General features: G+C 46.0%; 1 protein-coding gene across 1 annotated transcript in view; it reads right to left on the minus strand.

Moving 5' to 3' along the window:
* Positions 1-22019, minus strand: part of LOC132910268 (latrophilin Cirl-like) — a 364455-nt gene extending 342436 nt beyond the window's left edge. Inside the window, exon 1 of the mRNA XM_060965824.1 lies at positions 21693-22019. The gene's annotated coding sequence lies outside the window, so the exon portion shown is untranslated. The remainder of the gene's footprint in view (positions 1-21692) is intronic.
* Between the last annotated feature and the right edge of the window lie 554 nt (positions 22020-22573).

Below are 22573 nucleotides of genomic sequence, written 5' to 3' on the forward strand. Positions count from 1 at the left end.
GCAGCTGATTTTAAAACGCAACGCTACCTTCTGCACAGATCAAAAATGAATTACAGCCCTCCTGCGGCCGATTCAACTTGGATACGCTTCCTTCTCATTTTTCTCTGCCCAGCTTGCTTCTTCGACATTTGGCTAATATTTCATCCGCGGTTATTCTCAAATGTCTATTAACACAGCGTCGCTGTAAATTCGTCTTCTATTTCAGCCGGCAATAATCGTACATCACGGTGAAACGCAACGAGGAAAACAGTGTCGTAAAGAACGCGTTCGCGGTAACTCGTTTTTCCCGCTACATACGCGAAATTGGATAAAGCAACGTTTCGAATAGCCGCGCAAATATTTAACGAATTCGAGGCACTAGCGCATTCCCGAGATACATCTATCCGCTGCGTGTTTTATCCTGAAACGATAATTTATCTAGTTTTCGCTTGCTCGTAATTCATTAAATCCAATCTCTCAAGATTAACATCTCGTTTCTCAATCTTCGTAATTATCCGATCCAATTATCGCGTTAATTGGAGACGGTAAACGGTACACATACCGCGACGCGTGACTATCGTACTCGTAATTTAACCAATACGATTTGCCGCGCGAGATCGTGGTTCAATTTCGTACGATATCCCATTCCGGAGCAGCTAATAGCTCATCTCGTCTAAAGCAGGAAAATTAAATAGGTTTTTGTTCTTTCAGCTTGATCATCTGACTAATGACTATCTGACGTCGGGTATGGTACGGAGGCGTTTATAAATCAGAAGCAAGCATTTGCCCGTGAAACGTTTAATTTTTGCTCGGGACAGAACGTTGGCCGAGAAATCGTAGAAAAAGGATAAAACGCAGGACCAACTTCCGTGCCTTCGTTTCTACATTTTCATTTCCACGATTTTAGCTCGAAGAACTTTACGGTCGGCGGCAACGTCCGGCCATAATAAAAATTCTACGTGCGCGACGAAAGCTACAGATCGCCAAGTATTAACAGAGAAGCGAAATATAGAAGACCAAGGAATTCGTTAAAACGAGACAGAAACTACGAATTAAACGTTGGCGATACGAGGCCGCGGAACTATTTCTCCGCTCGCGATCTTCTTAGCTGGCGATTTATTGCCAAACATTCCCGCAGATCTGTTCGCGATCAACTTGTACCAGCCATTATCGTCGAAACTTCTTATCAACGATGCCGTTTCTTTGCAGCCAACCGCTTCAGACCGGGCCGAGAAAAAGGTTCGTGGAACAGAAGGGAGAGAAACGAGGTAAAAAAGGCGACGAAGGAAGGACGCGAGCCATAAATAAGCATCGGGGAAAAAGCGTAATCCCTTATCGTTTGTGTATTCTACGGCGACGCCTAACAATAAAGGAAAAGTTTCTTCGTTCTTCGTTCTCTCTGCCGTCTCGGTCCTGGTCATCCTTTTCGTGCACCGTTTCTCCCCGCCCTTCTTCAGCACCGCTCGCAAATCGTATGTCGCCCCCGGATGCAGGAGGAAAAAGCGAGCGCAGTCTGTCTCGCGTTTGTCGACAGGGGTGCATGCAGCACGGGCGGCGGGAGCTAAAGCAAAGAGGGTGGTGGCAGAAGAAACGTAGATTTCAACTGCACGGAACGGAGGGAGGCATCGCGAAGCGTGGATATGACGAAGGGAAATAAGAAAAAGAACGATACGCGAAGAAACAGCGGAAGAACGAGGGAAAAAGACAGGTGGGATTGTGAAATAGAGGGATGAGAGCGTGGGGGAGGAGAAAGAAGCAGAAAGAACGAAAGAAAGAAGGGGGTTAAGAAATCTTTTAAGAGATGCGACGCTTTAAGGACGTATTAAAAATGGCAGGCGGCGGAGAGGCCCGAGGTGCAGCCTGCAGTTTACTGTGGTATAAATTAGACTCGCTGTTCCAGCATAATCTGATATATTAACGAGTCAAACCTCGGTTCTCTGCGCTCTCTCTGCCGCGACGAGAAGGAACACATCGTCGAAAGACGAGGACACGGCTAAACGCTGCGTAGCCAGGTGAAAAAAGGACGAAACAACTGACGAAGAACGAAAGGAACAAAGATGGGAGGAGGTGAGTAGAGATAGAGATAGATAGAGAGAGAGAGAGAGAGAAAGCAGCGAAGACTGGTGAGGGGAGGGAGGGAAGCCCGCGGGACGTATCGTCGATTTTTACTTGCTTAGTATCTCGGTTATAGTCTCGCAGTTTTTACGGTCCGGCGATCTCGCCGGGGCTTAACGCCGTAATTGAAATTGTGGCCTTGCTTATCGGCCTGTCGTAACGTTGAGAAATGGATCTTTATTAGGGAGCTGCGCGCAGAAGTGGCGAGCTGAAGGGTGCTGAGAAATTTAAGGGGAAAGGGAGGTCTCCGGAGTGAAACAGAGACAGACGCAGGGATTAAGATAAAGAAAGGGGGAGGAGAGGGACGGTCTTTGGCAGAAACAAAATGATATCGAGTACGTTGCGGCAAGAGAGGAAATCGACCGTGGCGAAGACTTAAATACTTCTCTTTACAGTTCGCTCGCCTCGAGCACGGTTCACCGGTGATCGTGGGCGTCCTGCTCCTACGCCAAGGACATTGACAACCCTTTAAACATCGAGAAAGTCACGAAATAGAACGACTGGTGTACGAGATCTCGAACAACGGCCAACGTCGAACCGAGACGCGATGGAATTAGAGGATAAATGAAAAGACGTTAAATCTGAAGTGAGAACAGATATATACAGCGAGTTGGTGAACAATCGACGACTTAGCATCGGTTAGATCGGAATGGTAGTCGCGTCTAATTAGAGGCGTTATGAATTACAACGGAATAATCGTTATTATTTAACACAAAGAGAGCGTAATTACCGGTGGCCCATAAACAGATTATATCGAGGCCGAGGGAATTTATTTTCGAAGCAGTGGGACGATGGTGTAGCCGGTGAATGGTGATGAAGATTGCGTAAAAGCGTGACGCTCGCTAGTAATGAGAAAGAAGCCGCCTCATTATGATTTATTTGTCGCGGTCAATTAGAGCGAGCCGCTCGCCTCTCGCTGGTTCCGAAGCCGGTCGACGTTGGATGGAAGAAGAAGAGGAAGGCGATGAAGGAATTACGTGGACTCTCGTAAAACAGCTTAACGGTCTCTCGGGAGAGTATCGAGTGCGAGTTAAGTGGGTAAAAAAATTGCTACGCCTGAACGGAGAGACGCGTTTTTCTCGAGTCACCCTCTGATAATTCGTCGAAGCACTCGTTGCTCCGACCTTCCGACGCTTCTTGCCAATAGCCCCTTGTGATTAACTTAAGTTCTAAATCGGAGCCTGCTCCGGCCGAATGAATCGCAGTCAAACCCACGTAATTGCATTGCCACCGATCATAATCATAACCGTAATTACGTTCTATCGTCTTAATTGTAATTTTATTCGCCGATAATACCGCGCATTAAATAAATAAACGTATATAGATATAGCCGATGATACGCGCGGCGTGATCATTATGCCGTAACGTGTTTGTCGCATATTTAACGGTCAGTTGATAATAACAATCGCTAACATTGTGCGCGATAATCGCGGTCGACGTAAATCCGAAATTCCGAAATCGATGCTTGTTCGCTCATGTGCGCATCTCGTTCGTTATACGACGAAAAAGAAAAGTTCTTTTGTGACGGTATTAATAATCTAGCAGAGAATAATGATCCGAGCATCCAGCCTCTAGCCTCTATACCGTATCAGCTTCATAGATCGTTAGGTATATCTTGTCCCTAATTATAAGTCTCATTAATGAAGATTGATTTCGAATTCAACGCCGGTAATAAACACCGATTCAGCATACAGCACGTAATCACGGAATGTCTGACATACAGCGGACTATTAATTCTTATTAGAAATCGTTACGAGCCAGCGTCTTTCGTCCCGTCGCGAAACACAATTTGCTAATCACGAAATACCTTGGAGCATCGATTCGCGAGAATAGCTTCTCACGCTTAATACGATTCTCACGACTCTTAAAAGACGCGCTTTCCAAAGTGACATAGATAAGATCCGAACTACCATGATTCTACCATTTCCCGCACGGTCGCAGTGTTTCCGCGTCACCGAGACGAATCGATAGCTCGTTTTAATTGAAAAACGAAAAAGAACGGAAAAAGAAAAAAAGAAACGCGGTGAACGCGACGGAGAAGATTAAAACTAATTCAATTATCGACGCCACGCAAAAGGGACCCGTTCGTGGAATTAAATCCTCGATATTAGAACCCGGTTCACCGTTCACGGGCACCGAAAGAAAATTCCCATAGGATCCCTGGAACGATCGTAACGGCCACGGTACACTAGGCCAGCACGCTACGAACCAGCTACGAATCGGCTACAAAGTAACCGAGAGAGAAAGAAGAAGAGGAGAAAAGAAGAGAAAGTGTCTTTCAGGAAATCGCAAGTGACAGAGAGACGATAAAATCTGTCGTTTCTATTCCGTCGAAGGAAGCGGTGAGGCAACGGTGGTAGCGGCGCCGCGACGGGATAACGACCGTGCATTGTCCGGCGTCGTTGGTCTGATTGGTGCATTTCCGCAGGTGCAACAAGGTACGACACGAAACGTAACGAGAGCCTTTTCGACGAGCCAGTATTACTTTTATTCCGATGGTGGTGAACCTCGGAGGTTCGCCAGCCTCTTACGTATGTATCGTAAGCATCGGCGAACGCCGCGTAAGCGCACGGAAATACTCGTTAACGTCACTTCTCGTCGCTGTCGTAATTCAAACCGCACTCCATCTCCTTCTTCTCGTGTGTCCTCCTATCTTCGTGTCCCCGATTCGCATTCGTACGCATTCTCTGCCCCTATCATTTTGCGTTGCATCGGCGCGAGCGCGTCTCAGCCACGCAACGAATAACGAATCCGCGACCAACCGAACTCGGGCAAAACATTCCACGACATTTGCATGACCTTTTTACGCCACCTGCATTTTCCAGCTATCGTATTAGCAACGCACTGGCAACGTATCGTTCAGCCAACATTGTTCGGCCCTTGTTAATCGGTTTTATCTTCGACGCAAACAGAGGAGCGTCCGGTATGCGCTCTACGCTCGCCAGCGTTTCTACGAATCCGGCTATTGCGGATTTTTCCCGGGAAATCTGTTCTCGCCGTGTACTCTGATCTATTTACGAATGCGAAGCGAATTTACGCGCGTAGCGTGTTTTTGATATTAAATTGCGAGCTGACGTAGAAACGTTCGTTCGCTTTATCCCATGTTTATTTGTATCGTTATTTTCGCTTTCGATTTTAAGAAACGCACGAGGATAAAATTACTAACGTCTGTTTCCGAAGAAACTTTAATTCCTTAGCTGGAGTTCGTCGGATGAATATTACGGTTGGAACAATGTAACCGGCGAATTCACGAGTTAAGGGAGTTCCGAAGCTGCGTCTCGTATAAAGTCTTCTCCGGTACCGAAAATGTCCCTTTGCATCGACTTTACGCGCGCATTGAAATAAGTGCGTACTTGTCGCACGGAAATCCTCGTTAACGTCAATTCTCGTCGGCGTTGTAATTCAGGGAACGTGCCTCTTTCTTCTTCTGGTTCCTCTCCTTCTCCTCCTCTATACCGCTCCGCACCTTCCTTTTTTCTGTCACGTACCTACGCGGGTATATACGTCCCGCTGTCGCTCCGCGAACTTTCCGAAGGCAACTTGTTCGCGGATAATGGAAATACAAGCCAGCGCGTTTCGACGCATTCGTTTCGAAGCCGGCTCGCCTCGAAACGTGAAACAAGCCGAACGAAGGTGTATAATGCTGGCTGCCTCGACGGTGATACAAATTTAGTATTAAATGGACACGTCCGAAGTTCCATCTCGTTACACCGTTCCTATTCTTTCTTTTTCCTTCTCTCCGTCGTCCAAGTCGCAACCACCACTGAATTCCACCGGCTACACGGATACAGGTTGCCCTGACTCGCGCCACTTACCGCTTGTAAATATAAGCTGACCGATATAACGAGCACAGCGAATGTAGTCGGCAGCGACGCGACGCCAGCTTCCCTAAGTGACTGTACACGTCGAAACAATAGAGCGAGAATATTTTCTATGGATACCGAACGCGACTGTCTGAATGTGAAGGCGTTGTTATTCTCTTTAAGCTGTTTGCTTAAGTGGCCGTTCGTGGGTATCGGTAAAAATGATAACCCACGCGAATAGAATATTATCATACACATTACGGTGCTGCTAGAATGGTAGTATTATTAACACCGACAATCGAGATATAGGAAACAGCATCGTAGTTTAACCATCGACGAACACGAGGCAAAGATCGCCAAACGATTCTATCCGATTCGGTTTCCTCGGTCTATTAGCCAACCGCCTGTACAATATGCAGAGTATGAATTCACGAGAGATACAAGTTTCTTCGCTCGACGACGATGATATCGTCGCGCTTTCTTGCGCCCGATGAAATTTCCTCGAAGTCGATTCACCGAAGGATAATGGTAACGTGGCGTTCGGGCTGTTGTACCAGCGACGGCGGCGGCGGCGTTTCTACGGGACGAAAGAAAGTGCTGGTTCTTCTTGTTCTTCCTTCTTTTTTACGGGTCTCGAGTGTCAGAACGAACAAGCGGGATTTGCACGCGGACCTCCGTGCAGGTAGCAATCGGCTTATTTCCAATCGATTCGGTCCGCGGCAAGTTTCTTTCTTCCTCCTCTCTACCTTTCTGCCTCCCTCTTAAGCTGTTCTTCCGTACCTGTTCTCTTCATCTTCCATTCACGTGCCTTCATCTACCGATCCGCTATTTTTTTCCGCTATTTTTTTCCCCTATTCCACGGCACTCTGTTCCTTTCTTTACTTCCAACCGTGTACGATGGATCGCTTGCCTTCTCGTCGAAATTATGTCTGAAACGATGCGTTTCAGCAACATCGGCGAATCCGGACACGCTGCCACAATCTTTCACCGTAGCAATGTAAACAGGAGAAACGTATCGAGAGTGGAACGACGAACTAGATTAATTCGCTGGCGCCAGTAAGTTTAGTGGAGCAGGACGCAGTGTCCGATTATGACCGACTAATTCCCCTATCAGCAGCGCTCAATGTATCTATACTCTATGCATCGTACGCTTCCCACGCTTCTATCCAAATATCTCAATTTAGCGAATAAACGTGCAACACATTGCTAGTACAAAATAATATTTGTATCGATCCCTCTTTTTAATCTGCTAATTAACTTCGACTAATTTCCGGCTAAAATAGCCTACTTTCCGATAATATCGCGGAATATCGTATACGGAGTGCCCCGAATATGCACGCAGTTCCATTACATCCAGTCTAACTCAAACATTCGTGACGGTATGGTTGCAGGATGAAATCTACGCTCGACCTCTATATCCTAACTTTCTTTCTACGTGGGGCACGGATCAACGGCCGTGGGCAGTTTGCCTTCGTGGTGGAAAGAAGAAACGACCGGCCCTTTCTCCGACGTACGAAGAATCGCGGCGTAAAAGGGAAAACCGACAAACGAGATTGTGCCGCGATATATATTTGTAGGTCGTAATTGGACGTGAACGAGATCGTGCGGTGAAATTCAGCGGGTCGAGTTTGCGTGGCCAGGCGTACTATCCCCGAGGACCTATTAGTATCCGATTAGAAGAAGGGGCCAATGGGGTCGATGCGTACATGACGACCGGACGCGTTCGCGAGCCTCTTTACAAACGTTTTCCTCGTATCGAGATAAGGAGAAATCGAGTTTCCTCCCCTTGTACTAGCGAGCCACTTACGACGGAACGAGTGGACCCTCGAAAACGAGCGTTCGCGTTGCACACAGACGATTCGGAACAAGTAGATAACTCGAACGTTACGGGTATGTAAAGCGGCCCGTGAATGGAGACTCGCATGCAACGGAATTTATACCACCGGCCAGATAAGAAGCAAATCTGTGGATATTCGAGCAAGATCTGGCGAGTCTTTACACGAACGTGTACGTACATCCGCGTGTATGTGCGTGTATGCATGCACTTCGTGTAACGATAAACTAACCGCAGCCCTGTGGAATCGGAAAACGAATTTTATACGCGCAGAAAATTGTTCTATCTAAAAAGGTTAATTTCACCGGACCGCGATATTCTTCGGCGTCGCATACTTTGTCCATAAAAACGTTCCTCTCGATGAACTTCGCCGAGATAAAGCTCCGCCAGAGGCTCGTTTTGCTTGGAAATGTACTTCCTACCTTTTATTTCGAAACGCATACATACTTTGTTTCTCGCCTTTTTAGTCGACGATACTTTGATTTCGTATTCTGAAGTATACGTATACCGGTTGAAGGTTTCTTCGATAAGAGATTCAAAGTGGTAACGAAGCGACGCAGTCTCGCGTTATTAGTTCGAAGAAATGAAAATCTTTGTCGATCGTCGTTATCATCGAACGTCGCGAAATATATGTAAGGTTGCGGCAGACGTTGCGAAAAAAAAAAAAAAAAAAAAAAATGGTCGGCGTAACAAAGGCAGCTGGCTCGAGAAGGAGCAGCGTGTTTCAGGTTCGTCCAGAGGGAAGCAAAGGAGAAGCAAACGTGGAAGAACGGAGTGGAAGTGCGGGTGCCGGCGATTGGGCCCGGTGACGAGCCTCGCAAAAAGGAAGAAACAGCAGAAGCAGCAACCAGCGCACTTCTGTTTATTCCGAGAAACGGCTCCATTAACGAAATAGCCGGACAAACGAAACCGAACGCAGCGCGATCGCGCGCAATACACGCACTCCGTGGGCCCCGGCACCGTGTGTATCGCTAGAACGATCGGCTACCTCTCTTACCGGCGCGGCGTGGCGGCCCCGAGAAACAGAGAAAGTGAGTTAAGAGTGGCTGGACGAGAAGATACAGCGATGCGGTGGATTCCAGCGTCAAGGCGGTGAGGTCTCTTTGAAGGTTGCATCTGTTCGTCTCGCAGCCAACGGAACGATGCAGCCAGCCACCGCGGAATTTTATTATCGACATCCGATGTTCGACGTTCGACCGAGAGTTTCTATCTCTAACTATTCCCTGTTCAGGTAAAGAAAATTTCAAAGATACTCGTGGTCGCGAGCGTCGTCGAACGTTTAATCGCCGCGGAGCGTTTCACTTTGCGCGCCTGTTCGTGATTCCTGGTAATGAGACGCGTGTAAAGCGAGAGAGTAAACGTTGGAACAAGCCATGCTCGACTTGTCTCGCGGTCCCGGTTGTTCGCACGTTTTTCTCTCGCGCAAAGGATATTCTCTTCTCGGTACAGAATACCGGCTGCATTTCCGAGTGTGCGTTACACGCGTTTAGCGTACGCATTTAGCAGACATCCTGGCCAAGGTACATCGGGGAGGAACGTTAAGCCGGCTATTAAAAGCGCGATAGACCGTAATACCTGTAGTTAACCGAACGTGGCCGGCTCACTACATTTAGCAGGAATTGCAAAAGTTACGGGCATTATTATCCATCCGCTCTCGACCAGCCTTTTTCTATCGAGCCACGGTGCGCCGTGCTACGTTGCGCCAATAAAAGCTATTTTACTTCTTAATCCGAGATACTGCAATTTTCTGTGGCCCAAGAGAGGCGGGAAGAGGAAGGGACGCGGCAGGGTGAGTCGAGAGACCTTTTTAGTGGGCGCCATTCGGCGCGGCGTTCAGGCCGCACCAGCCGTCGTAGCCAGGGAATGCGCCTCTCCCCCCCTTGCGTTTTCCCGCATTTACTTTTAAAACTCATTTTTCCCCATTACGCTTCCCCGACGTTTTCGAAATCGAGTTTCATCGTTCGCCGATACGTACAACCGGTGGATCGTACCTCCGGCAGAGTTTACCGCGTTATTGCGAGATGCGTCGGCGTTTTATTAAAATTGCGTTTACAGCGGTGCCCGCGTTGCTACCTCCTGTTTGCCTTTCGACGGAGATGGGGCCGATAAACGAAAGAGAATCCGGCGAAAACGAAATGGAAGAAAAACGAAACGGAAGTTGCACGTAGTTGAGTCGGGGCTTGGTGGAATCTCGGAGAAAATGACAATGAGAACCGAGCGTTTTCCAGACGCGCGGCAAGGTGACGCGTTTCCAGAAGAGGAGCGCGAAATTCCAAGTGTGACTTTTACGTAGCCACCGCCACTGCAAAGAGAGAAAAAAGTCTGTCCTCATGCATTTTACATGAGGAAACGGTTTTGTCAATACCGTTGTTGTGATCGAAAATGGCTCCTGGAAGATACGATTTGAATAAGAGGGCCGTGGGGACGGGGTCGTCGTGTCGAACTTGAATCAGGCCGACTGTAACGAATAAATTGCTCGCATTACGAGCGTCGCCAGCGATCCGCCGTCCTATACGTATGACTATAGAATAGATCAACTTTTGCTCCCGCCGCACTTTGTACGCCGATTTATTTTGAAACGCGACCATCGCTCGACAAATCCATAATGCAAATATCGATGTCGTAGGCTTCGCGCGATCGTTCCGAAACAGAAACTAAGGGAAAGTATTTCGCGCAGGTTACGCGGTAGACGTTACGCGCGTTCGACAAATGGATATGAAATTTCGACGATTCCTTAGCCTGCCATCGAATTTCACGTAAATAGTATTTTTTGTTGTTTGATCGGTTTTTTACGAAATTTTTACGAACAATTAATATTTTTTGGAACGAACGTTGTTCGCCTTATGAAACGAAATTGGTCCACTTTCGAGAGGTCACCGAGATTAATGCCGATTATTTCGACCGCAATTACGGACCAACCGTCGCAATTCTGGAAATCACAGGCAGTAGGCCGAGCAAGTGAGATTTTCGTTGCAGCACGAAGGCGGAAAGAGAGACCTGTTTTTAGAATTGCACTGCCCTCGCGACAGTTGCAGGCAATTATCGTATATCCGGTGCTTAGAAGCCGCTGCAGTTAAGAGTGTACGTCCCGTTCAAATGGGAGCAAGCGCAACGGGGAAAATAAGAATGCGTTTCACTTTGCGCGGCCAATTACAGAACGGCTAAGAGCACCACAGGTAGCCCGTCGTTTATTCTCAGAAAGATACTTCCCCGTGTTTTGCATACCTCTCCTCCGAGCGACTCCTCTTTCTTTCATCCCCCATCCTACTTTACATTCTTTTTTCAATCTTTTTACGTTTCACCTTTTCGAATGCAAATTACTAGGAACACCGCTTTTCGAGTTCTCGCCCGCTCGCGATACGCTGCAGACTCGAAACTATCAACGACACGAACACACCAACGTGCACCGATGTGAGTCATACCCCTATCAGATGACACTACTGCGCCTTAGTTTGATAAACGCACGCGTCTCACCGCGAGAAAAAAACCTTGCCAGACCAACGATTGAACTCTGAATATGACAGATAATGGCTATATTCCTGCCGGAGGAACGTCCTTCGACTTGTCCGATAATTGATCAAATTGCATCTTTCTATTAGTTGCGTGACTGAAGATTCATTACCGATGCAACTGAAATCGAAGCAGCACTCTGCAACACGTACTTCAGATTGCCTGTCTCGTTCAAACTACCGACTTGCGATCGGAAGTAGTTTTCGAGTACCTACACTTAGAATGAATATACGCGTACAAATACATATATCTACAATTCTATTTTCAAACTCGATGTAAAATGTTTCGCGTGTTATGAAACAGTTCCGGAATTCTCGATATTCGTAACAATCGAGTCACTCTATGTCCTCTAAAAAATGCTCGCCTCGTTTTCCGCAAGGAACAATGATGCCACTTTTCCGGTCAATAAATTCCTCGCTGGTACAGTAATATTTCCACGAGTTAATCCGGCCACAAAAGTCAGAGGGTTATATATTTTCAGCGGTGCGCGGACGTCGTACGGCGGAATAGCCAGGTATTTACAGGAGCCTAGTCGTGTTTATGAAAAGCGGACAGTCGGTCGCGATACGCGCAATTTAACATCGACTCGTTGATTAGCATGCGAAGAGTAACACACAGGGGAACAACGCGTCGGGTCCGTGGCCGAGGCGTTGAATGATCGCCGCTCGAAAAACCGTGTCAGCTCGGACGTCAACGATTTTAGCATAAGAATACCGAGATCTCGCCGCGGCGCGCTGGTCCGGCTTGTATTTGTACGTTCATTGTCCGGCCCGGATGCTAACACGAGGAACGGCCAGAAGAAAAATAGACTGCGTCACCGGTGCCGTGAACTACGTCGTGATCGAGTGCAGTTATGACACTCCCGACGGCACATTTGTATGCGAATAAACACGGACGTGGGAGGTGAGAGACTGAATAATAACTGTGGCTAACGTCTCGCTGTCAGAGGGACTTGCCGGCCGGTTAACGGGCTACTTTTGCGTCTTCATTCGCGGAAAGTATCTGCCAGACAAAAGGTATTCCATTAAAACCACCGGCTAACGCGTCGAATTCCTGTACCAGTATACGTAACTCCAAGTTACCTTACGAACCTCGAACCTGTCTATTTATATCTACCTACCTACGCGTAATATTGCTCTTAATGGACGTATATTGGTAACAGGATCATATACGGAAGATCGAAGACACGCGAACGTAACAACTTGTTTCTTACATTGATAGCTTTTTGCGTGTCGAACGTCTCTGTAAATATTTAAAAGATCGATAACGTTACGCGTTTTCCTAGTAGCGAAGCGATCACAGACTACCGCGATGAAAAATACCCGCGGAGGTAAAGTTGTCGCGGTAGCTGATGGAAATTACCATGGTCGTAAACGACGTGCGCGATTCCCGATGATTGCAAACGACACCCGGACAGCCCCTTCGCGGACCAATTTAATATGCGAACGACCGAGTCCCGGTCCCGGCGGTGCGCTGATATAAAATGATCCGCGGCTGTATCTAACGCGGTAACGTGCAGTCTGTTGCGCCGACTGACAGGTGAGGCTACATTCAATTTTTGTAATCGAGCCCGAGAGGGCTTTAGCCTCCTACCCTCAGGCATCGTACCGATTCTCTCTCTCTCTTTCTTTCTCTTTCTCTCTGTATAGTCGCGTGGATTCGGCAGTTTCGACCCCCTTTTGTGTCTGACAGATAAACCGCAACCATTATTCGCCCTCTTTCTCTTGGCAAGTCCGCGCGCCACCCTTTCCACGGTCGCGGTGTTCGTTGTATCCTTTTCTGCAGAGGCTGGCGGTAATAGCCGAGTCCGGTCGTGCGCTTCGATAGCGGTAGATAACCGACACGAGCAGAGTACAGAGAGCGAAGCACCAATTAGGAATTAGATTTCTCCTGGATGCCGGATCTCTTTATTTGTTCTCTTGGCATGCCTCTATGTTCCCCGCTGCGATCTCCGCGGTTGCTACGAGGCTGAGTACGTGTGCCCGTTTAGTCGGTGCGGGCTCTCTTTCTCTTTCTCTGTACTGATTCACAGCCATTGGTATACTCGCAGTGGTACGTGTCTCGCGAGCGCAACGAGAAGTACACGCGTACAGAAAAAGAAAGAGAAAGAGAGAGAGAGAGAGAGAGAGAGAGAGAGACCAAGCCAGCTCTAATGAACGCTGAAAATTAGCCGCTATCTATTCATCTGACTGGTAGCTGCGTCCTGCCGCGAAGGAACGAAGAAGCCCGGAGAGAGGAAGGGAGAAAAAGAAGAGTGCGCAAGTCGGCAGCCTATGCGAAAACTACTACCTTCTGTCGTGTGCCGGGGTACCTCCATCGCGATTTAATTCGATCGTCCATTCGAGCAGACGACGCAACTCCTGTAAAATCACTCGTACAATGCGAGCTATTAATAAAATTAATTCACTCTGTATTAGAACGAATAACTTCGTTCCGATATTAATTCTACGTTACGGACCGAACAATAATACCGAGACCGTCGTTAAGAATCGAATAAGTTATGATTCGCGTACGAACGAGCCTGCTCGAAACGCGTAATATTGGATTTCATTTATCCATGGCGAAAGAAATGACGACAACGAGAGAAAAACGAAGAAAATTCGTCTTACGGAAAATATGAGCGACAGACGGAAATATGACAAAGAACCGGTGGATTACAGTCGCTGGGAGGAAAGGAAAGAAGAGGAGAGAGCGGCTTTTGCGGAGACAACAATTTTACGAGATAGAAGCGCGTACATGAGACGATATAAAACACCGCTTCCAGAGAGCCTATGCCACTTTGGCTCACCCGATAGGCAAGGGTACAGCTAAAAGCGGAATGTCGTTCGATGACATAACTTTAGGAAAATTTGTTTCACGAGGAAAATATTTTTACGTTTTAGCTTCTTGTTTGTCGCGAATGAGCGCCTGCGCGACAGAAAATAACCCGGCTGCTTGTTCGCGTGGCAAAATTATTACTTATTTATCGCGAGGAAAGTCAATCATCACACTCGTACATTCGCTTTTGTACCAGCAACGCGAGTTGCTGGTTTGCTAAATAATTAACCGAGTGCGCATAAAACAAGCAATCTCGATAGCGTAATTACTGATTCCTGGGCATCAAATTTCGTCGTGCGTATAAAGTATTTCTTTCCGAGCTTCTACTCCTATCTGGCTCATTTTGCAAAATTCAGGATCGTTCGCCTGAAGCGGAATTTCTTTCATTGTTCTTCAACAATGTTTACCCGGTAACATGAAATTTGTCATGCGTGTTTAATTAAACACGCAACCGAAAACAAAGCCGACGTTTCTTTCCAGCTAGGTCGCCAATATTCGCGAGGTACGATGGAACGTGCAGATTCTATTATCACGAGAACAGGAACTCGTAGCATGGCCAGAGTATCCGCTGCTCTGATGCTGCTGCCTCTGGTCCAGCGGAGTTGGTCAATCGGGATCTCTCTTGGATTACGCTTTACACGGATCCAATCCCCGTTCCTACCCGTCCTACCTAATTAAACGGAACTAATACTGACGCTGCATGTAGTCATTGAAAACGCCTATAACGAACGTTCCCTAGCATGCCGCAACTACACGTACAACGATCGACTTGTGTTCATTTCGTTCGCGCGTATTCATCAGCCCGCTCAATAAGACAAAGTGAATCGAATCATGGCCAAGAAACTCGTAACCTATAACGATTCTAAGTAGACGTTTCATATTTTAGTTTTCTTTTAACGCTTTCGCAGTGACCAATCGCTTTTTATTCCTTCGCGTTGATCGTGTATTTTCGTCGTGAAATTTCAACGTCAGACCATAGTAAACAGTATAGCATTTTAATATGTTTGATTGCGTCAAAGAGAACACGTTACTTGCCACGAATCTATATCGAACCTTCGAACGCGCTTGTACGACTATTAATGAACTAGAAGCAGAAGCGTTCGTCTGTCTGCTATTATAAGACCGAACGTTTGACATTAGCTTTATTAAATAAAATCGCATCAAGAGGATCGTATACAACGGGGTTAATTGAATGATTGGTCGTGGTATACCCGGGTCAGGTCGTATCGCATTTTCCTACCGCGTGTATTGCCCCCGCGTCTATTCGAACATCATCGTGCACGCGTGTATGTGCGCGGGGCCACAATACTTCTCCGACTGTTTATTCACGCTTACGTAACTGCATATACGCCGAGGCTACACATTCATTCATACAACGTAAAATACTTTGGTGTATTTCGTTTGACGTAGTTTGCACATTAGTAATGCAAATTCCACGCTATTTCACCTTCCGTGAGGGCTCAACCACTATGGATTTTCAGAGATAGCACTCAACCACGGACCTTTTTGGTACGCGAAAAGGGATGGAAATTTGGTAGCATCAAGGGCCACGTTAATTTCGATCCACTGACGTAAGTGGAAGCGAATTACGCCATCACGGCGCACGGCGAATCATCGAATCGCTGAGAAAATTGGATCGCGTTATACGGACGAACCAACTTTATCGGACAAACATCTTTCGAATATTTGTCTCTGCTACAAACGGAATATTCGTCGATCCTTTCTTTTCTCTCTATACTTTTTCTTTCTCTTTTGTTTAGTCTTTACGTGACCATTAATTTTAAATGTACACGGGAAATCGACAAAAAGTCGACTGTTACTAGACGCTTCGTATCAGCCCGTTAGGAATGTTCATTTTTTCGGCGTGCAATGTAATGTTGGTTAATGTAAAATACCTTCTACTTTTTAACTGACGGATCGAAGGAACAGCGCGTAATCATCAAGACCATTAACGAGTACATTTTTTACCGAAACGTGCAAGTTTACGATCGTTTTTAATGGCAAGATGAATCTTCCAATATCTCGTTTTTGCCATCCAACCCGGAGAACATGTAACGAAATAAAGCATGGCGTTAATCCAATTTTCATTGCTGTTTTCATTACGATAATGCGTTGGCATTTCAAAGTATCGGATAACTCGGTTTTTGTTCGCGTTCAATCCTTTCGCCAGCCGTCCCATTTACTTTTTTTCCCATCGTCGTTTCTTCCGATCGTTCTTGTTGCTAAACTTACCAGTTTCGAATATTGCGTAACGAAAAGAATATGCACGGAACACATGCAACGTGCCTTCGATCCTTTTCGTTATTCGACACCACGCTAGTAGAAGAAGATTCGTTTACGATCGCAGAATGCATTTGCTCATAACATAGATGCACAGACATTGATCGTGTATAAATGCGCATTCCGGACAACGAGCGTCATTCGTCGATTAGACGCTTTCGAATTCTTTAATTAGACAGCCAGCGTTAAGGAGCAGCCAGTTTTCATTACGTTAATGAGTAAAAAATGGCGAGTGGCCGCGTATAAAATCTGCCGGCGGTTCTTAGCGTGTCGCGAGGGAAGCCCAATGAAATTCCTGAGAAAGAATTAATTACATCGGTATTGCGGCGTCGGCGGGGTCAACGTTGTCGAGCGAAAGTATTTTCCACGGATCAATAGAATCCAGCTGAATTGCATTGAGATCGAGCAAAATGCTAATAACGTCGACGTCGCATTGTTCGACGGAATCGTAAGAGTGATTCACCGATACGCCCAACGACAATGCCTTTTTAATATCGGTTCACGAGGCGCGACTGTTACACTCGCGGAATTATTATAACGAGGACTTCTGAAGTATCTAGTTACCGAGCTGTATAGTGACCTCCTCTTATCCCTACGTTCCTCTAAATAGAAACGCACCGAGACGATCTCCGTTTCAATGATCTCGCGCGTGGTTAAGCTTTTCCGGTAATACGCTTCCCTACGGGCGTTACGGTAATAAAATTCGTGGAACACACTGTTGTACGTACCACGCTGCAACGAATCGATAATAAGTAACAATCGCGTGGCAATAGAGTAACAATTAAAATGCAACCATACAACCGTCAGATTTCTTCCGAGTCTCTTCACGGACGTTAAGATGCGTACATAAGCAATAGGTTCATGAAAGCAATAAAATCGCTTTCCTATTTCTACACCATAATGCGAGATTTAATTAAAATAATAATAGCAAGCTACCATTGAGAGTTACTTGTATGCAACTTGTTCGCCTTCGATTCTACGCGAGAGTTTCACTTGCAAATTATACACGCCGCGTCACCGATCGTTCGATCAACGATTCCAGTGAAAGGCTAGGTGGAAGATTATTTCTAAATCACAATGCGATTACCACCTACTCGATACTACGTATTAATATATAAGCTCGTCAAGATATATGTATACGGGCAATATGTATTTGCGAGAAAGTTGAAAACATCTTCTCTTTAGTGTCGAGAAATGATATTCACTGTGTACGTCAATGGAAAGAAATGATTCAGATGGCAAAAGAGAATCTTTAAACCTTCTTAATCGCTTGAGAATCCGTTTGACATATCGGAGAAGCGAAACTAAACTCCCGCTAAGTTCTGCTCATCCTTTCGTTTGTACCACTAGAAACGTTCATTTCACTAAGAAAACCTTGGCATGCATATCTATCTGTCACGATTCTCGATCACGATCGGTTTCATCGATTTCATAGAATATGCCCGCCTGATCGAGAAGAACAATAATCCCTGGTCCTATCTCTGATTATACTGCCTTGAAAATCGCAAAACGGCTTGCGCGGCTCGCATGGCATCGTGTAAGAACCTATTATCTATTTATATTATTTTCAGCATCGATCGATCGCCTGCATCTCAATTACACCTTTTCCCTCGATCCGCTTTTGCCGTATTTCGAAAGGTCACCGAGCACCCAAGCGAAATAGACCATTCCGAGCTAACCGCGGAGGAAAGTCGTCTCACTCGCACACGATCGCCTCTGCGGGGAGCATAAGAACGATTCGAAGATAGCAGCAGTGCCGGACGGTTCACGTCATAATAAAATTAAATTCATATCTGAGATCAAGGGAACGCGAGAGAGCTACCGCGGCATGACCTCCCGTTTATTGTAAGCAAACACGTATGTCCTAGTTCGTCTTTCTTTGTCTCCTTCATCTACCCTTTCTGTACTTCTTCCTTTCTCTGCCTATCCCTTTTAACGTCAGCCTGTCTCCCTTTTGGCCTCGTTCTCGCGCGTAGTTCCATATCTCTTTCTCCGTCTCAAATAGTTTTGATTCATGAGAAGGGTGTAACCTGAGCATGCGTGCTACGCGTGTGTGCGTGCACACCTTGAGTGTTGTGTTTTTCCACTCGTCTCTGTACACCACGTTCCGTTCACCTTCTTCGTCTAGCGCGTTCTTCCGACGGACGAGGCGAAATCCGACACTGCATACCAGTAACTCGACTTCCAACCCGGCGCCCACCCTCTCTTTCTTCTTCCGCCACGTCCGTCTACCTTTCCTCCCGCCTCCATCTTTTCCGTTCCTCCAACTCTTCCTCCTACTCTGTCACCTACTCCACCTCTCTCACTTTCTACTCTAACGTGTCTGATTTTACGTGTGCTCGCGCTCACACGACCGGTCTACGTATAAACACGTGTCAACATGTCGGTTGACATAGATTTTTCGCCGAGATAGAAGCTCGGAAATAAGACGAGAAGCCCCGAAACGCACTCGAGAGAAGCTTGATCGACTCTCCTTCGAGGGAGACGGAGTACGAGAAAGAGAATAAGCCGAGCACGAGGGAGGAGTATCCCGAAACCAGTTTGTACGTTTCGGAGAGACGCATCGTTCTTAAATGTACGGCCACTTGGGGCGCTTGTGGATCCGCGTTTAACACCAGCAGGCATAGTGTTGCATTGTTGCCTCGCTTGACTTTTAGGAACGGTGTATCGCGTTTGTTATGTCCTTAATTGATGCCTCTCTTTTTTCACGAGTGTTATTAGCTATAACTGGTTATTAGTTCCAGCGATCGCTTACGCGTCGAATCTATCCGCAAATTTTTCCATCAGCCTCGTTTCGTTCCGCACGGAGCTTCGTTAAACGATGATCCGTCGAGTGGAATAAAAAAACGAAGCAGGTTCAGTATAATGTACTTGTTGTTCGTCGTTCTCGATCGATCTAAGATCTCGCGATATTTCCTATCTATATTCAAATTTTTATTCACAAGGCAATACTTTCAAACAATAGCTTCGTTTATATCGAGAATAAACGGATTCATCGCGTGAAACAGATCTAGATTAAAATTGTAGCCAGACAAGTCCACTTCTGGATATCATAAAGCCGATTTGTAGTAGCATGATTAACCGACTCAGATCGGTAATTGACGTGCACGCTATTTTCCGAGTTGGAAACGGTCCCTCTTGCTGTTTGATAATTTTCTTCCTACGTTCGTGCCGTAACCATGAATCATGTGTTCACGCCGAAAGACCAAGATGTACATGCACACATTACATGTATGCGTCCTAGCGCGGGTGAAAGTTGTGATATATCCGTTATAATTTCGTACAGTTGGCGTATTGCTTCCGGACGTAGGAACCATTTGTTCCGGAAAATGGCGCAATTTTGTCTCCCCCGCGCGGCAGAACAAGCGCAATACCTTCGTGGATATAATTTAAACAAGGGCTCTTTATGTAACACGGTCTATTTATTTGGGCATACCTACGCTTGTCCGCCGTATACAATGCCCATGCGAAACGTCACACAATTTCTGTTAAACGTCCTCGCCTCTAATGGACGTGTCGACTCGCGTGCGGCTTTGTAGAAATGTATTATATTTTGCAGTTTCGACCAGAGACAATGCTCGATTTAACCGACAATAGTCGATACATTCTGGTACGATCAGAATTTTCCACTCCTGTACGAAACTTCGATGCTTCGAATACGTGGTCGTATGAATTAAACGCGAAATACTTCGATTATTCCACTTTACCCGAAGATTCCACGTTTCCCGAACATCGTGTAATGATATCGTACAAAGATAATTTCAAAAACTCTCGTCAAACGTTAAATATAATCCACATAAAAGAGTACCAATTTTTCGACAATCTGTGTAGCACGAAGATCGACGATACTAATTTTCTCAAAATTTACGCGCAAATGTATAAGTCGTTTTGTTCTACCGTTTAAACGCAATTCGAGTAGTAAAGCACCGATGTAGCCTTTCCGCATTCTCGAACGCGACGAAATTTGACCAATAAAGAGCACACTCTTTTATAGCTACTATAACCCCGCGGTGGCTATACTCACAATTTTATAAATCGTATGCGACTAAATTGCAGGGAAACGCCGACACGCAAAATCGGCACGTTCGCTCGACACAAGTACTTTCTTCTTCGTCCAGGCCATACTGACGTACGAATTTTCTCCTACTCGCCGGTCCGGCACTCTTTCTCCCTCCTTTTCCATCCCCAAGAGGACCCTCGTCTCGGAAAATTCGATTTCAAGGATTTGCTAGCGACAGACACGAACACACGACTTTCGCGGCATAGTGCAGCATGAGTGGAGAGACGAAGCTCTTCTACAGGTACAAAAGCTATTGCTGCTCTTCGTCAATGACGATACGTCTATACGTAATACATATCCGAAAACTCGAGCGTTTCGTCGTCTAGACACGTATGCGTACTCCGTTACTTTTATGCATCGATATTAAAACTGTTAAGGTTATTCAGTGGATGGAATTAAAGAAATGCGTGGGCAAACTGCAAGGTATTGAAAGTATATATATATTGAATAGTAAAATACAAAATATGTGGTACTATGTAAGCTGATCCAGATCCTCTCGCTAGCAACGTTACCCTGAGACTAAAGACAACTGCCGAAACCAACGTCGCACGTGTACCGCTTATCGTCTTTCCTCGACGCATTCTTTTGTCTACGCGCTATCGATGACCTTAGGCTCTTGAGAAACCGAAGACCAAATGTAGAGTTTTCTCAGAAGTGACGATCACTTCAACAAAAACAAACTTTATTTCCATTTCTTTTACCGATACGATTCGAACGAGAGTTATTTAGAACGCGAATTATTTGCAAGTATCATTTAGGAAGTATTTGTATAACTATGGAAATAAAAAACAGCGATACATATAACCATCGCGAATTTATATAATTGGCGTGGCAGTGCTGCGATATTGCTCGAGGACATGCAAAAATATGTACTATGCGACCTCAATTTTGAGCTACGATTATTTTCATGTTGCACATGTTTGGGTCGCATGGGGATTCTACTACCAATCGAAACAATGCTCCCTTGGTTTAATATACCAGGCCGGCTGACAGCTACAGAAATTAGTTACGCCAACGCAATTTGTCAAAAGAATTACCGGAACAGAGAAATGATTGTAATTCGTGAACAAGGTCAAGTATGGTACGCGGTGGTCGAGTTTCGAGAAACCACGCTCTCATGCAATAATGCTGCTTGTATTATGCGAAAGTATAAAATAAATACGCGGCCGAATATCATCGTTGTTATGCCGTAAATATTGATCCGCAATGTAATTGTTCAATTTACGGCAACGTGTAACATACGATGGAGGAGAAGAAAAAGGTAAAAGAATAGATTGGTTCGAGTTTGACTCACCTTCGGTCGGCGTGCAGCAGCAATTCCACGATACGAACAGCAAAACTGGCCACTGGGCAGGATTGAAAAAACCACGAAAAAATCGAGATGACCGAGGGCACGGGGTTTTTCTGCTCCTCGAGTTCTTCCCTCGAAAGGGGTGCGTGAATGCGTGCGTGCGTGTCTAAGGTCCCTCTCGCGTGCGGTGTGAGAACTCTTTTTCGGTGTTCGCGAAACGAGGTAAAAAGTAGACGATGAGGTCGGCCAAGTCCACTTGCAGATTCCACGCTCCGTTTCTGACCCTTTCTTCGTTCGCCTTGCTTCTTTAATTACTGCTTTTTTCTTTAATTACCCCTCTTAATATGCGAAACGGCACACGAATTTCAATAGGTTCGCGTGATTATTAATTAAGACGTTCCATTCCAATCGAGCTGAATGATGTATATACACTGTAAGGTGATCAGGACATCGGGCCGATGATTGGTCGTGCAGAACGAATGCCTCCTTTCGCTTGGTCCTGATTAATTATCTATTCGGGTAATCGGCGTCGTTCATTTACTTTGTCCGCCAAGATACGTGTTCAACAACTTTCAAATATGGACGTCGATGAACGTTGCCCGCTGGTTAATTAACTTAACGAAAAGTCAAGAAGAATGTCTTTTTTTCCTGGCGAGAAACCACGTGATGCGCAGAACGTCAAGATAAAAACACTGCACGACTTTGTCGGATATAATATTGTCGGAAATATTTTCGTAAATCGATCGAATTATTTCTGCATCGTGCACTTATTTCGAACGTGTCGCTTAAACGATGCGCATAACGTACTGGCTTTAATCTTCGATACGATACATTGTTTCGATTGCGATAAGCGACTGACGTCGGACGGTACGATAGGCACGCGG

This window comes from Bombus pascuorum, chromosome 9 (genome assembly GCF_905332965.1).
Source record: "Bombus pascuorum chromosome 9, iyBomPasc1.1, whole genome shotgun sequence".
In the NCBI taxonomy this organism is placed as follows: Eukaryota; Metazoa; Arthropoda; class Insecta; order Hymenoptera; family Apidae; genus Bombus; species Bombus pascuorum.